Here is a 15397-nt window from a genome sequence, read left to right as displayed (position 1 = left end):
TTTAATTTATTGTTTTGATTTCTTAATCTCTTTATTATTCATTTGTATGTATGCATATATTTATATATCTCTTCTTTATTTCTAACTATTTGACTTGTAATAAACTTGTTTGACAGCTATGAGTTGAGTTTTCATTTCTATAATTCTTAAGCGCTGGGTGGTATTAGTGGAGGGTAACGCAGTTGGATCTGTATCAGGCTGAGTTACACATTGCAGGTTATTGGGGAAACGATCTGTAGGGACGTCCTCACCAGTAGACCAGACCCGCACTTCCATGTAGCCCATACAGCCGGACTAGCTGTATGTTTTTTTTTTTTTTTGTTTTTTTTTTAAGTCCATAATTGTTTTTTCTTTAAAATACATAAGCTGGTTTTCTATGAGGGTTTCACTGCTGCTGGTACTGATGGGACTGGCTGTGACATTTTCCAGAGGAATAATGTATCTCTGGAATGTTAGGCAATATTCACATTTTAATTTTTTTGTACTAATGGTTTACAAAATTCTGACGACCTGTGACACAGCTGGAATGAATATGTCGAATGTATTTGTCTTGCTCTATCAATTAAGGAATGTTTCCCTTAGACCTCCTGGAGACTTCACAACCCTGGATCAGACCTAAATCACAGGACAATAAAACCTCACCCTCCTCATCTATGAACTGCTGCAATATTTCTGGCCACAACTGTTTCCCCCTCCCATATTGATAGTTCTGCATCACTTGTCTTATTTATGGCCAGTTCTGTATAATATGTGACTCTTCACATTTTATCTCGCTTTTGTTAGCATAAAAATCTGATGAGGGCAATCCTGTAAATGTCGGCTGCCCTCAGAGCAATGTTCTTCTATCAGGCCGGGCAGATCTGTATTCAGCTGCAATGTGACTGAGATCAGATGGGTGTGAGCAGAAAACATAGGATGCCGTACGGCCCATCAGTGCGACATTTATAAAGATACAATTCTGTAATATGGAAAACTGGAAATGGTCCTGTAAGATTAATAAAAACTGGGCTAATACACCAATGAGAAGTGGGAACAAATCGTGGATCCGTTCTGGATGAGAGTGGGAGCGCTTTCTGTATCCACTGCTGTAAGCCTCCTCCTATACTGAGCCAGATAAAGACCGGAGGAGACTCCCAAGACGCTGGCTGCAATCATTGTTACACTTCTCCTTTAAAAGGGTATCAACCACTAATGATTCTCAAATTTTAAAATTTATTTATTTTTTTTAATAGAAAAATTTAGACAATTACCATATACTGTTTATTTACCACCCTTGTGCAGCATGCTGTCATAACCTGATGCATGCTGCCAGTAATGAAGCATGGTTCAGAGTGCCCTAATTCAGCCTCTTCTCTACTGGGAATTATTGTTGGGGGAGTGACATGAGGAGAGCATCAAATGAAGGTTGTGGTGGAGGTGACATAGTTGATCTGGCCCGTTACGTGTCTACATGAAACACGTTCCTCTGGTGCATGCAGTCCACGGGATGTTGTGCACCATATCCTAGGCATGAGCACCGCTGGATGGATTGTGAGGCAAGAACATGTGCAGACGGTGTTTGGATGGCTGAGAGCGCCTCTAGTTCCTTCCAATGGGTCCACTGCTGAAAGCGCAGTTTTCACCTGAGGACCGTGAGCATCTTTCTACCACCTCACCCCCTTGCAAATCGGCCAAGCAGTATCAGCCCAAAGTCATGAAGCAGTCTCTTCTGATTTTTTTTTTTTTTTTTTAACATTTTCTTAACCTGAGCACCACCTGCATCTGAGTTCTAAGTACGAGCTGCAGTAGAGTAGACACCTTAAAAAACATGACAGATGTGAGCTTTCCTCCTGCTCCCTCTTCTGCTGCGGTCTTGACCTCTTCATCCAGCTCACGAACAACAGCCTACCCGCAAAGACAGGATGTGACAGCACCACCACTAGCAGTGTCACCAAGCATCTCCACCCTGTCCCATGGAAGTGTTCATCTCTCCATCACCCAAACCCCATAAAGAGGAAATACCCCACTACCCGCCCACAGGCCCTGGTCCTGAATAACAGCATTTACCAATTCCTGGCCTTTGAAACACTGCCATTCCAGCTGATGGAGAAAAACCATTTAAAAAAAAGATGGTGGTGGCTGTTGCGAAGTACGTGGCGCTCATCCACCACTAATGTTTCAAGTTGGCCATCCCTGCCCAGCACACACATGTTGCAACCAAAATCAGGTGTGCACTGTGCAACGCCATCAGTGGCACGGTCCAGATAACTACCGATACGTGGACCAGTAAGTATTGGCAGGGACGTTACATCTCCCTATCTGCACACTGGGTAAATGTGGCAGCTGGGACAGAGGAGGAAGGCGTCCAAGCGCATGTCCTACATCTATTGTTGGACATTGCTCTGCCCATGTGGCCTACTCCACTTACTCCATCACCTAGCAGTAAGACTAGCACCTGCAACTTCAACACAGCCAGGGGGGAAAGACAGTAGGCTGTTCTCAAACTCATCATTTTGGGGGACAAGTTCCATACTGCGCAAGAGCTGTGGACAAGGAATAAACGAGACTGATGAGTGGTTGGTGCCGCTGGACCTAAATCCAGACCTGGTGGTGTGCAATAACGGGCGGAATCTGGTAACAGCTCTAGGCTAGCTGGTTTGACCACATCCCTTGCCTGGCACACGTGTCAAGTTTGGTGGTGCAAATCTTTCTTAAAAATTACCATATGTGAGAGGTCGTCTGTGCACGATTATGGCGTTCACACCCTGCAGCTGCTCGACGGTCTGCGCTGCAGCTTCACTTCTACCTTCTCGATCAGCGCCTCATATGTGACATCAACAAGGTGGAACTCAAAAGGTGAATACGCTGTAGAGGCTGTGCGAGCAGAAGCAATACTGGAGTTTCAGCTGCAGCACGCACGGGCGAGTAGCTCTGTGGAACAACACTTCACCATGTCGTGAACACAACAGGGTGGCACTCAAAGTAGCTCACGGGCATCACTGGAGCATGGCAGGGAGGACATAGACCATACACCTCCCACAGAGGACAATTTGTCTTTGCCTCTGGGCAGCCTGGCATGAATTATTATTATTTATATAGCATAATTAATTCTATGGTGCTGTACATGAGAAAGGGGTTACATACAGGGTTATAGATATCATTTACAGTGAACAAATTTACAATGACAGACGGGTACAGAGGGGAGAGGACCCTGTCCTTGCGGATTTATGTTCTATGGGATAATGGGGAAGAGACAGAAGGTCGGGGGTGCAGCAGCTCTGGTGGTGGGGAGGCGGCAGAATGGTTATTGCAGGCTGTAGGCTTTCCTGAAGAGATGGGTTTTCAGGTTCTGTCTGAAGGATCCGAGGGTGGTGGCACTGGTGGCTAATCAGACGTGTTGAGGTGTTGAATTCCAGAGGATGGGGGATATTGGGGAGAAATCTTGGAGGCGGTTGTGTGAGGAATGAATAAGTGTGGAGGAGAGTAGGAGGTCTTGGGAGGATCGAAGATTACGTGAGGGAAGATATTGGGAGAATAGTTCAGAGATATAGGGAGGGGACAGGTTGTGGATGGCTTTGTAGGTGAGTGTTAGTAGTTTGAATTGGATTCGTTGGGGAATTGGGAGCCAGTGGAGGGATTTGCAGAGGGGAGGAGAGAGGTGGATTAGCCGGGCAGCAGAGTTGAGGACAGACTGGAGTGGTGCAAGAGAGTTAGCAGGGAGGCCACAGAGGAGGGTGTTGCAGTAGTCGAGGCGAGAGATGATGAGGGCATGCACAAGCGTTTTAGTAGATTGAGGGCAGAGGAAGGGACGGATTCTGGCAATATGTTTGAGTTGGAGGCGACAGGAGGTGGCAAGAGTTTGAACATGCGGTTTGATGGACAGGGCAGAGTCGAGAGTTAGGCCGGCGTCACACTAGCGAGTTTTACGGATGTATGAGAGGTGTAGAAAATACGGATTGCACACGGTACAATGATTCTCTATGGCCCAGCTCCTATCTGCCGTATTTTATAGATCCGTATTATACGGTCTTTTACGGCCGTAGAAAACCGCAGCATGATGCGTTTGTCAGCGTATTGCGCAAAAAAAATCGACAATGAAAGTCTATGGGGGCAAGAAAAATACGGATTACACACGGACCAACAGTGTGACTTGCGAGAAATACGCAGCGGTGTTCTATAGAAAAGCCGGCAATTCAGTGCGGTGTACAGTTAAATCTCACTGACAGGTTAGAATAGAATAGCTAAAATAAATGTCTATACATAGTATAGGGATATATATATATATATATATGTCAGTGAGACACACACACACATATATATATATATATATATATTAATATTCCATGCAGCGCTAGATAGCAGAAAAGCCGGTAATTCAATTGCCGGATTTTCCTATCTCCTTCCCCAACCCGACATGATATGAGACATGGTTACATACAGTAAACCATCTCATATCTCTTCTTTTATTACATATTCCTCTTTAGTAATGTAAGAAGTGTCTTGGTGTAAAATTTGGGGGCTCTATCTATTAAATTAAAGGGTAAAATCGCGGAAAACATTGTCGTGGGCTCCCACGCAATTTTCTCCGCCAGAGTGGGAAAGCCAGTGACTGAGGGCAGATATTAATAGCCTGGAGAGGGACCATGGTTATTGCCACCCCCCCCCTCCAAGCTTAAAACATCTGCCCCCAGCCACCCCAGAAAAGGTACATCTGGAAGATGCGCCTATTCTGGCATGTAGCCTCTCTCTTCCCACTCCCGTGTAGCGGTGGGATATGGGGTAATGAAGGGTTAATGTCACCTTGCTATTGTAAGGTGACATTAAGCCAGATTAATAATGGAGAGGCTTCAATTATGACACCTATCCATTATTAATCCAATTGTATGAAATGGTTAATAAAACACACACATTATTGCAAAGAATTTTAATGAAATAAAGACACAGGTTGTTTTAGTATTTTATTATACTCTTAATCCACCTGAAGACACTTGTCACCTGAAACAAAGTTAAACAAAACAAACAACAATATTCCATACCTTCCGTCGTTCAGTTTTGTCCCATGCTTTAAATCCATCTGAAGGGGTTAAATCATTTTACACCCAGTAGCTCTGCTAATGCAGCTGTGCTCGTGGCTGTAAAAACCCGGGGAATTAATGGAATGTAGGGGAATGACCTGTAGTTACCTCAAGTCGCGGTGATACGCCCTCTGCTGGATGTCCTCATATGAACTCGAGCCTGGGAACTTTTCAGAATATTTTCCCATCCGCGAGGCAGCGGATTTCAGGTGTGGGAGAGAGCGTGATGCCGCTTACCATAATAGATAGATCAGGTAGGGGGGATACGCGAGATGGAGGAAAGATGATGAGTTCGGTATTGTCTACATTGAGTTTTAGGAAGCGAGAGGTGAAGAAGGAGGATATGGTTGATAGACACTTCTGCTGGTTGTCCTCATATGATCTCGAGCATGGGAACTTTTCAGAATATTTTCCCAGCCTCGAGGTCTTATGAGGACAACCAGCAGAGGGCGCATCACCGCGAATGGAGAAACTACAGGTCATTGACCTACTTTCCATTCATTCGCTGGGGTTTTACAGGCAGGAGCACAGCTGCATTATAGCAGAGCTCCTGCCTGTAAAATATTTTAACCCCTTCAGATGGATTTACATCGTGGGACGTGACAGATCATCAGAAGGTATGAGATATTGTTTTTTTTATTTTTCCTTTGTTACAGAGCGAGGGTCTTCAGGTGGATTACCAGGATAATAAAATATTCCAACAACCTGTGTTTGTATTTCATTAAAAGACTTTGTAATAATGTGTGTGTGTGTGTGTGTGTGTGTGTTTTTTAACCATTTCATACAATTGGATTAATAATGGATAGGTGTCATAATTGAAGCCTCTCCATTATTAATCTGGCTTAATGTCACCTTACAATAGCAAGGTGACATTAACCCTTCATTACCCCATATCCCACTGCTACACGGGAGTGGGAAGAGAGTGGCCAAGTGCCAGAATAGGCGCACCTTCCAGATGTGCCTTTTCTGGGGGCAGATGTTTTTAGCCAGGGGGGCCAATACCCATGGACCCTCTCCAGGCTATTAATATCTGCCCTCAGTCACTGGCTTTACTACTCTGGCGGAGAAAATTGCACGGGAGCCCACGCCAATTTTTTCCGCCATTTAACCCTTTAATTTAATAGCTAGAGCGCCCAAATTTTGCACATACACACTACTAGCATTAGTAGTGTGGAATATGCAAAAAAATGGGGATATGCGATGGTTTACTGTATGTAAACCATGTCTCATATCATGTCGGGTTTAGGAAGGAGATAGCTTTAAAGCCGGTAATTCAATTGCCGGCTTTTGCTATCTCGCGCTGGATGAAATATTAATATATATACATATATGTGTCTACTGACATATATATATATATATATATATATATATATATATACACTAGCTATTGAACCCGTTCTACGCCCGGGTGGCGAGCATTTATATTGGTATATGGTCTCCATCCTGGTATGTGCTGCTCCATCCTGCGCCCCCATCCTGTCATGTGCTGCTCCCATCCTGCGTCTCCATCCTGTCATGTGCTGCTCCATCCTGCGTCCCCATCCTGTCATGCGCTGCTCCATCCTGCGCCCCCATTCTGACATGGGCTGCTCCCATCCTGCCACACTCAGCTCTGCTACATCTGCCACACACAGCTCTGCTACATCTGCCACATTCTGCTCTGCTATGTTTGCCACACTCTGCTCTGCTACATCTGCCACACCCTGCCTGCAACATCTGCCACACTCTGCTCTGACCCGCTCGGCCCGCTGCCTCTGACCCGCTCGGCCCTGCTGCCTCTGACCCGCTCGGCGCCGAGTGCTGGGGGGCCTGAGCAGGCGGGGACACCGGCGCGCTGTGGGGGTCAGGTGCCGGTATCGCCGCCAGCTCAGGCCCCCCAGCACTTACTATATTCACCGTCCTCCGTTCCACCGCTGCGTGCCGCCATCTTCCCGATCCTCTGGCTGTGACTGTTCAGTCAGAGGGTGGCGCCGGCGCGCATTAAGCGCGTCATCGCGCCCTCTGAACTGAAGGTCACAGGCCGAGGACCAGGAAGATGGCAGCGTGCAGCGGTGGAACGGGACAGGTGAATATAGCCGATAATCACCCTCCTGGCGGTCCCTGACTCTCCGGTGGAGATCGCGGGGTGCGTTCAGTGTTAACGCATACCGCGATCTCCCGGGAGCGTCACTCTGTGAGGCCCAGACTGCGCCGGCGCTTGCGCAGTCTATAAAGGCTTCGGACAGAGTGACGCTCCCAGCGTTATATTATAGATATCTATATATATAATTGCCTAAGGGTTTTTCCGTCTGTCTGTCTGTCTGTCCTGGAAATCCCGCGTCTCTGATTGGTCAAGGCCGCCAGGCCTCGACCAATCATCAACGGGCACAGCGACGATGATGTCATAATGGTTGCCATGGCGACGATGATGTCATAAAGGTTGCCTCGACCAATCAGCGACGGGCACAGTCTGCCGCGAATTCTGGAATCAACATTGTCCATATACTACGGGGGCATGCATATTCTAGAATACCTGATGCGTTAGAATCGGGCCACAATCTAGTATATATATATATATGCGAGCCGAAACGTCGCGAGATGTGGGTCTGAAATAAACTTCACAGCCTTTTTTCACCTTTATCTGATGTTGGAGTGCTGCCTTCTTTTTTTGCTTGATATATTACGTGGTTGGACTAGTGGATGGTCCTATCCAGGAGGCTTGGCACCCACCGGTGAGGATTGTGCTGCTCTCGTTTTTTCCTATATATATATATATATATATATATATATATATATATATATATATATATATATATATATATATATATATATAGACAGTATATATGTTGTTACGATTTTTTGAGCACATAGATCCATTGTATGTCCATATGTCGGTTTTGCAAGCCTGCGAGAAAATCTTGCAGTACGGATGCCATACGGATTACATACGGAGGATGCCATGCGCAAAATACGCTGACACATCCTGCCTACGGAGGAGATACGGACCACTATTTTGGGGACTTTTCTGCGTATTACGGCCGTAAATTACGGACCGTATTGTCTTACGCCGAGTGTGACGCCGGCCTAAGGGTGGCATGGAAGCCACCACCTGTGAGGTCACTGGAGATTACAGTTTGCGGTTATCACAGAACCCTCTGAGCTGTCAGCTGTCACTTGAGGTGAACTCAAGGAGCACAGTGACCGGCAATACGCATAACCTGGTGGAAACATTGTAGTAGGTTGGATTGCCGGACTGCCCCATGCGTGACACAGGGGCACTACAGTACGGAAGTCCGACAGTGAACCAGTGGAATCATTACAGTGCATCAGATGGTGAATCACTGTTGGACTGCGTTGCCCACTAGAATTTGTTACATACAGCAAGCTAAATCTAAGTGGGCAGAAGGACCTGGTGTTTTAGCTTACTAAGGCTAGGGTCACATTGCGTTAGGGCAGTCCGTTTAGCGCATAGCGCTATGGACTGCGCTAACGCAACGTCCCAAAAGGGATCGCATTAGCCGATCCCGCTAGCGAGGAACGGACCGCGAACGCTGCAAGCAGTGTTCGCGGTCCGTCACTCAAATCGCTAGCGCACGCCCAATATACAATACAACATAACGCAATGTGACCCTAGCCTAAGTCTGGTATTAAACCACTTCAAGGGACCTGGTCCTTTATCCCACTTGGATTTAGCTTTCTCACAGTGAGCAGGCTAAATTCAAGTTGGCAGAAGGACCTGGCCTTTTAGCCTGCTAGATCTAGTAGATCATCTTTCGTCGCAATGCGTCGGGCCGACGTACCGACGGACGTTGTGAAAGTGTTGCACGACGTGGGCAGCGGATGCAGTTTTTTGACGCATCCGCTGACCATTCTGCAGTCTGGGGAGGAGGGGGCGGAGTTTCGGCCGCGCATGCGCGGTCGAAAATGGCGGACGCGACGTACAAAAACATGTTACATTGAACATTTTTTTGTGACGACGGTCCGCCAAAACACGACGGATCCGTAGCATGACGGACGCGACGTGTGGTAAAAAAACGCATCCTGCGAGCACATTTGCAGGATCCGTTTTTGCCCAAAATGACGGATTGCGACGGATTGCAAGAAAAGGAAGTGTGAAAGAGGCCTTAGCCAAATGGGATTTAGCTTTCTCACAGAGAGCAGGCTAAATCCAAGTTGGCAGAAGGATCTGGTCCTTTAGCTTGCTAGGTCTAGTATTAAAACACTCACAGGGACCTGGTCCTTTAGCCAACTGGGATTTAGTTTTCTCACAGAGACCAGGATAAATCCAAGTTGAAAGAAGGACCTGGTCCTTTAACCTACTAGATCTAGTATTAAAACACTCACAGGGACCTGGTCCTTTAGCCGACCGGGATTTAGCTTTCTCACAGAGAGCAGGCTAAATTCAAGCTGGCAGAAGGACCTGGTCCTTTAGCCTGCTAGATCTATTATTAAAACACTCACAGGGACCTGGTCCTTTAGCCTGCTAGATCTATTATTAAAACACTCACAGGGACCTGGTCCTTTAGCCGACCGGGATTTAGCTTTCTCACAGAGGGCAGGCTAAATCCAAGTTGGCAGAAGGACCTGGTCCATTTGGTCAATAATTATAGTATTAACCCCTTCACAACGCATGATGCAGTTACATCATATATCATAGAAATATGAGAAAAAAATATATTGCTTTTGCTCAATTAAAAAAATACACAAATTTGGAATTTAAGTGTTCAGAAAGGTCTGACCAATCAAAATGTAAAATAATCTGATCAGTAAATGGCATAACGAGAAAAAAACTCGAAACACCATAATGACTTTTTTTGGGTCGCCGCAACATTGCAATAAAATGAAATAAGAGGTGATCAAAACATGGTATCCGCGCCAAAATGGCATCAATAAGAACGTCCCGCCAAAATAAAAAAAATTCCCATGTGCGATGTGGATGGAAAAATAAATAAGTTATGGGAAGGAAAAATTTTTTCTAATAAAAGGAAATTCACCCGAGGGTTAAAACACTCCTAGGTGCATGCATGTAAAAAAAATTGTGGTTGTGTGATCTACAAAAATGATCACCAGTAAATAAAACGGGACGCAGATGAGATTGGCGCAGAATATTGTACACACTGGGATTAAGGGGAAAATTCTTGCGTATAATTGTCGCATATAAATAAATGTGTGATCAGATGTCATATTTAGTCTGCGGCTCAATATTACTGCAAAAAAAATCACATGACAGGATTCATATATATCTATATACAATAAGGGTCCTTCTGTCTACTGGGATTTAGCATTCTTATATAGAGCAGGCTAAAACCAAGTCGGCTAAAGGACCTGGTCCCTCTGCCGACTTGGAAATAGCCGACTCTGTGTGAGAAAGCTAAATCCCAGTGCACAGAGGGACCTGGTCCTTTAGCCGACCGTGATTTAGCTTTCTCACAGAGAGCCGGCTAAATCCAAGTCGTCAGAAGGACCTGGTCCATTTGGCCAATAGTTATAGAATTGACCCCTTCACAACGCATGATGTAGTTACGTCATATATCATAAAAATATATAAAAAAATATCACTTTTGCTCCATTTAAAAAAAAATAAAAATTGGAAATTGGGACTTGTCGTGTTCAGAAAGGTCTGACCAATCAAAATGTAAAATAATCTGATCAGTAAACGGCATAACGAGAAAAAAACTCGAAACACCATAATGACTTTTTTTTGGTCGCCGCAACATTGCAATAAAATGAAATAAGAGGTGATCAAAACATGGTATCCGCGCCAAAATGGCATCAATAAGAACGTCCCGCCAAAATAAAAAAAAATCCCAAAGGCGATGTGGATGGAAAAATAAGTTATGGGCAGGAAAAAAAAAATATTAAAAAAATGAAAATCGCCGGAGAGTTAAATCACTCCTGTGGTTGTGTGATCTACAAATTACGTCATATATCATAAAAATATAAGAAAAAAAAATATCGCTTTTGCTGCATTAAAAAAAATAAATTGGGAATTGATGTGTTCAGAAATGTCTGACCAATGAAAATATAAAATAATCTGATTGGTAAACGGCATAACGAGAAGTAAACTCGAAACGCCATAATTACGTTTTTTTTGTCGCTGCAACATTGCAATAAAATGAAATAAGAGGTGATCAAAACATGGTATCCGCGCCAAAATGGTATCAATAATAACGTCCCGCCAAAATAAAAAAAAAAATCCCAACGGCGATGTGGATGGAAAAATAAGTTATGGGAAGGAAAAAAAATGTTAAAAAACGGAAAATCGCCCGAGGGTTAAAACACTCCTAGGTGCATGCATGGAAAAAAATCTGTGGTTGTGTAATCTACAAAAAAGATCACCAGAAAATAAAACGGGACGCGGATGAGATTGGCGCAGAATATTGTACACACTGGGATTAAGGGGAAAATTCTTGCGTATAATCGTCACATATAAATAAATGTGTGATCACGATCAGATGTCATATTTAGTCTGCGGCTCAAAAAAATGACATGACAGGATTCATATATATCTATCTATATACAATAAGGGTCCTTCTGTCTACTGGGATTTAGCATTCTTATATAGAGCAGGCTAAAACCAAGTCGGCTAAAGGACCTGGTGCCTCTGCTGACTGGGAAATAGCCGACTCTGTGTGTGAAAGCTAAATCCCAGTGCACAGAAGGACCTGGTCCCTTAGCCGACTGGGATTTAGCTTTCTCTATACTGAGCCGGCTAAATCCAAGTCGGCAGAGGGACCAGGTCCTTTAGCCGACTTGGATTTAGCCACAACCCTCACTGTATGCAGGACTCTGCTGTGCTGGTTGTCATGGTGCTGGATGAGGGGAAGTTTATGTGTGGTGTCAGGAGGGGTTTACAGTGTGGATGTAGCAGAGCTGTGTGTGTGCGAGGTGTACGGAGCAGAGCCGTGTGTATGGGGTGTACAGATCGGAGCCGCATGTGTACCAGGTGCATGTAGAGGAACCGTGTGTGTATGGGGTGTACAGAGCGGGGCCACGTGTGTACGAGGTGTACGGAGCAGAGCCGTGTGTACAAGGTGTATATAGCAGAGCCGCATGTGTACGGAGCAGAGCCGTGTGTGTACAAGGTGTATATAGCAGAGCCGCATGTGTACGAGGTGTACATAGAGGAGCTGTTTGTGTATGGGGTGTACAGAGCAGAGTCGCATGTGTGCGATGTGTACAGAGCATAGCCATGTGTCTACGAGGTGTACATAGAGGAGCCGCGTGTGTGCGGAGCCGCATGTGTACGAGGTGTACATTGAGGAGCCACGTGTGTACGGAGCACAGCCACATGTATACAAGGTGTATATGCTGCGGAGCCGCATGTGTACGAGGTGTACATAGAGGAGCCGTGTGTGTGCGGAGCCGCATGTGTACGAGGTATACATAGAGGAGCCATGTGTGTATGGGGTTTACAGAGCAGAGCCGCATGTGTGCGATGTGTGCAGAGCATAGCCATGTGTCTACGAGGTGTACATAGAGGAGCCGCGTGTGTACGGAGCGGAGCCGTGTGTGGACGAGATGTACTGAGTGGGGCCGTGTGTGTGTACGGAGCAAATTTTCAGCCACGTCCTTTGGAAGTGCATTGAGCTGTTGGTTGGGTTGGTGTTAAGGGAAAAAGAAAAAAAAAAAATCTCTTTCAATCTTCTTCCTCAGCGAGTGTGAACAGAGAGTAAGTGCAAACGGAACTTAGTGTGTGACTTGTGATTCAGTGACTTTGGATTCAGGGAGTTTCCAAGGGAGGAATTACTGAATTGCTGTCTGTATCTTATTAATACTTTGCATTTGTTTTTTTTTTGTTTTTTTATTTAACGGTTCTGTCTGGTGCAATCCCCATTAGGAAATGTGCTCCACTCTTGTTAATGCCATCCAGTGCACATCTTGCCACATGTATGCAATCCTTGATCAGCCAGTCGAGGGTGCATACTGCTGTGTGAGATGTGAGCATGTTGTGCATTTGGAAGCCCAGATTCTGGATCTAAATGTGCAGCTGGCAACACTGAGATCCATAGACAATATGGAGAGGAGTCTTCTGCTCACTGAGCAGACGATCAATGGGATAGATGAGGTGGGGGATGGTAGGATGGAGCTGCAGGACGATGAAGTAGCTAGGTGGGTGACAGAAGACCCGGTAGAGGGAAGAGTGCCAGGGAGGCTAGTGCTGATCTGGCACACACCAATAAGTTTGCTAAGTTGGCAGAAGAGGGGGTGCCAGTCCAGGGGTAGCACTGCTGCAGCCAGGCATGTCCTCTGAAAGCCAGAGGAGTGACTGCTACAGTAAGGAGGGAAATAGGAGAGCGGGGCAGGCCAGACACGTGCTGGTATTGGGGTTCTCAATTATTAGGGGAACGGATAGGGCAATCTGTCACAAAGACCGGGATCGTCGAACGGTGTGCTGCCTACCTGGCCTTCGAGTCCGACACATCGCTAATCGGGTGGACAGATTAGTGGGAGGGACTGGTGAGGACCCAGCGGTCATGGTGCACATTGGCACAAATGACAAAGTTAGAGGTAGGTGGAAGGTCCTTAAAGATGATTTCAGGGAATTAGGCTGCAAGCTGAAAGCAAGGACCTCCAACGTGGCATTTTCCAAAATACTTCCTGTTCCACGTGCCACTCCAGAGAGGCAACGGGAGATTAGGGAGGTTAATAAGTGGCTCAAGAGTTGGTGTAGGAAGGAGGGGTTTGGGTTCCTGCACAACTGGGCCGACTTCTCAGTTGGCTACAGGCTCTACGCTAGGGACGGGCTGCACCTCAATGTTGAGGGTGCTGCTGTGCTGGGGAAGAAAATGGCTAGAAGGTTGGAGGAGTGTTTAAACTAGGGAATGGGGGGGAGGGTAGATTGAGACCTGGGCACAAATAAGGAAGTTGGGGGTGGGGTTAGAACAATTAATAATTTAAGAAAGAATAGAGGTACAGAGAGACACAGAAAGTGTATGCATACTAATGCATTATTATGGGGGACTTCAACTACCATGAAATAGATTGGGGAACAGAAACCTGCAGTTCCAGCAAAGGTAATCGGTTTTTGACAACTATGAGAGACAATTACCTTTCACAACTGGTTCAGGACCCAACAAGAAGGGGGGCACTGCTAGACCTAATACTAACCAACAGGCCAGACCGCATATCAAATATAAGGGTTGGGGGTCACTTGGGGAATAGTGATCACAAAATAATACGTTTTTATGTATCCTCGAATAAGATGTGTAGTAGAGGGGTTACAAGGACACTAAACTTCAGGAGGGCAAATTTCCAACGGATGAGAGATGATCTTGGTGCAATTAACTAGGACGATATCCTGAGACATAAAAATACACAAAGAAAATGCGAGACATGAATTAGCATCCTGGATAGGATCTGTGCACAGTATATACCGTATGGGAATAAACATACTAGAAATAGGAGGAAACCAGCTCTGGTCAAAGTCCTATCACATTGCATAGGCTCAGGTCTATGCTCAGATAATACCGCCAAATGGTGCACAGCTTTACGCTCACGCAAGCGTCGATCGATCTGAATGGCCAAAGACATAGACTCATTCAGACCAGCAGGCATGGGAAATCCCACCATGACATCCTTAAGGGCTTCAGAGAAACCCTTTCTGAAAATTGCTGCCAGGGCACACTCATTCCACTGAGTGAGTACAGACCACTTCCTAAACTTCTGACAATATATCTCTACCTCATCCTGACCCTGACACAGAGCCAGCAAGATTTTCTCTGCCTGATCCACTGAATTTGGTTCATCATAAAGCAATCCAAGCGCCAGAAAAAATGCATCAACATCACGCAATGCCGGATCTCCTGGCGCAAGGGAAAATGCCCAATCTTGAGGGTCGCCACGTAACAAAGAAATAATGATTTTCACTTGTTGAACAGGGTCACCTGAGGAGCGAGGTTTCAAAGCAAGAAACAATTTACAATTATTTTTGAAATTCAGAAACTTAGATCTATCCCCAAAAAACAAATCAGGAATTGGAATCCTAGGCTCTGACATCGGATTCTGAACCACAAAATCTTGAATGTTTTGTACCCTTGCAGTGAGATGATCCACACAAGAGGACAGACCTTGAATGTCCATATCTACACCTGTGTCCTGAACCACCCAGAGGTAAAGGGGAAAAGAGAGACAAAACACACTGCAAAGAAAAAAAAATGGTCTCAGAACTTCTCTTATCCCTCTATTGAGATGCATTAATACTTTGGGCCACCTGTACTGTTATGACCTGGTGGTAAGGACAATAATGGACCTGGTGGTTAAGAGCACACGGAAAGACCTGATAGTTACAATAATACAGGACAAGCTCTGGGAAGTGGGAACTCTGCTGACCGCAATCCCTAATCCTATCACACACACTAGAA

Source organism: Ranitomeya imitator, chromosome 10, assembly GCF_032444005.1.
Source record: "Ranitomeya imitator isolate aRanImi1 chromosome 10, aRanImi1.pri, whole genome shotgun sequence".
NCBI lineage: Eukaryota > Metazoa > Chordata > Amphibia > Anura > Dendrobatidae > Ranitomeya > Ranitomeya imitator.
This window is presented reverse-complemented; position numbering follows the sequence as displayed.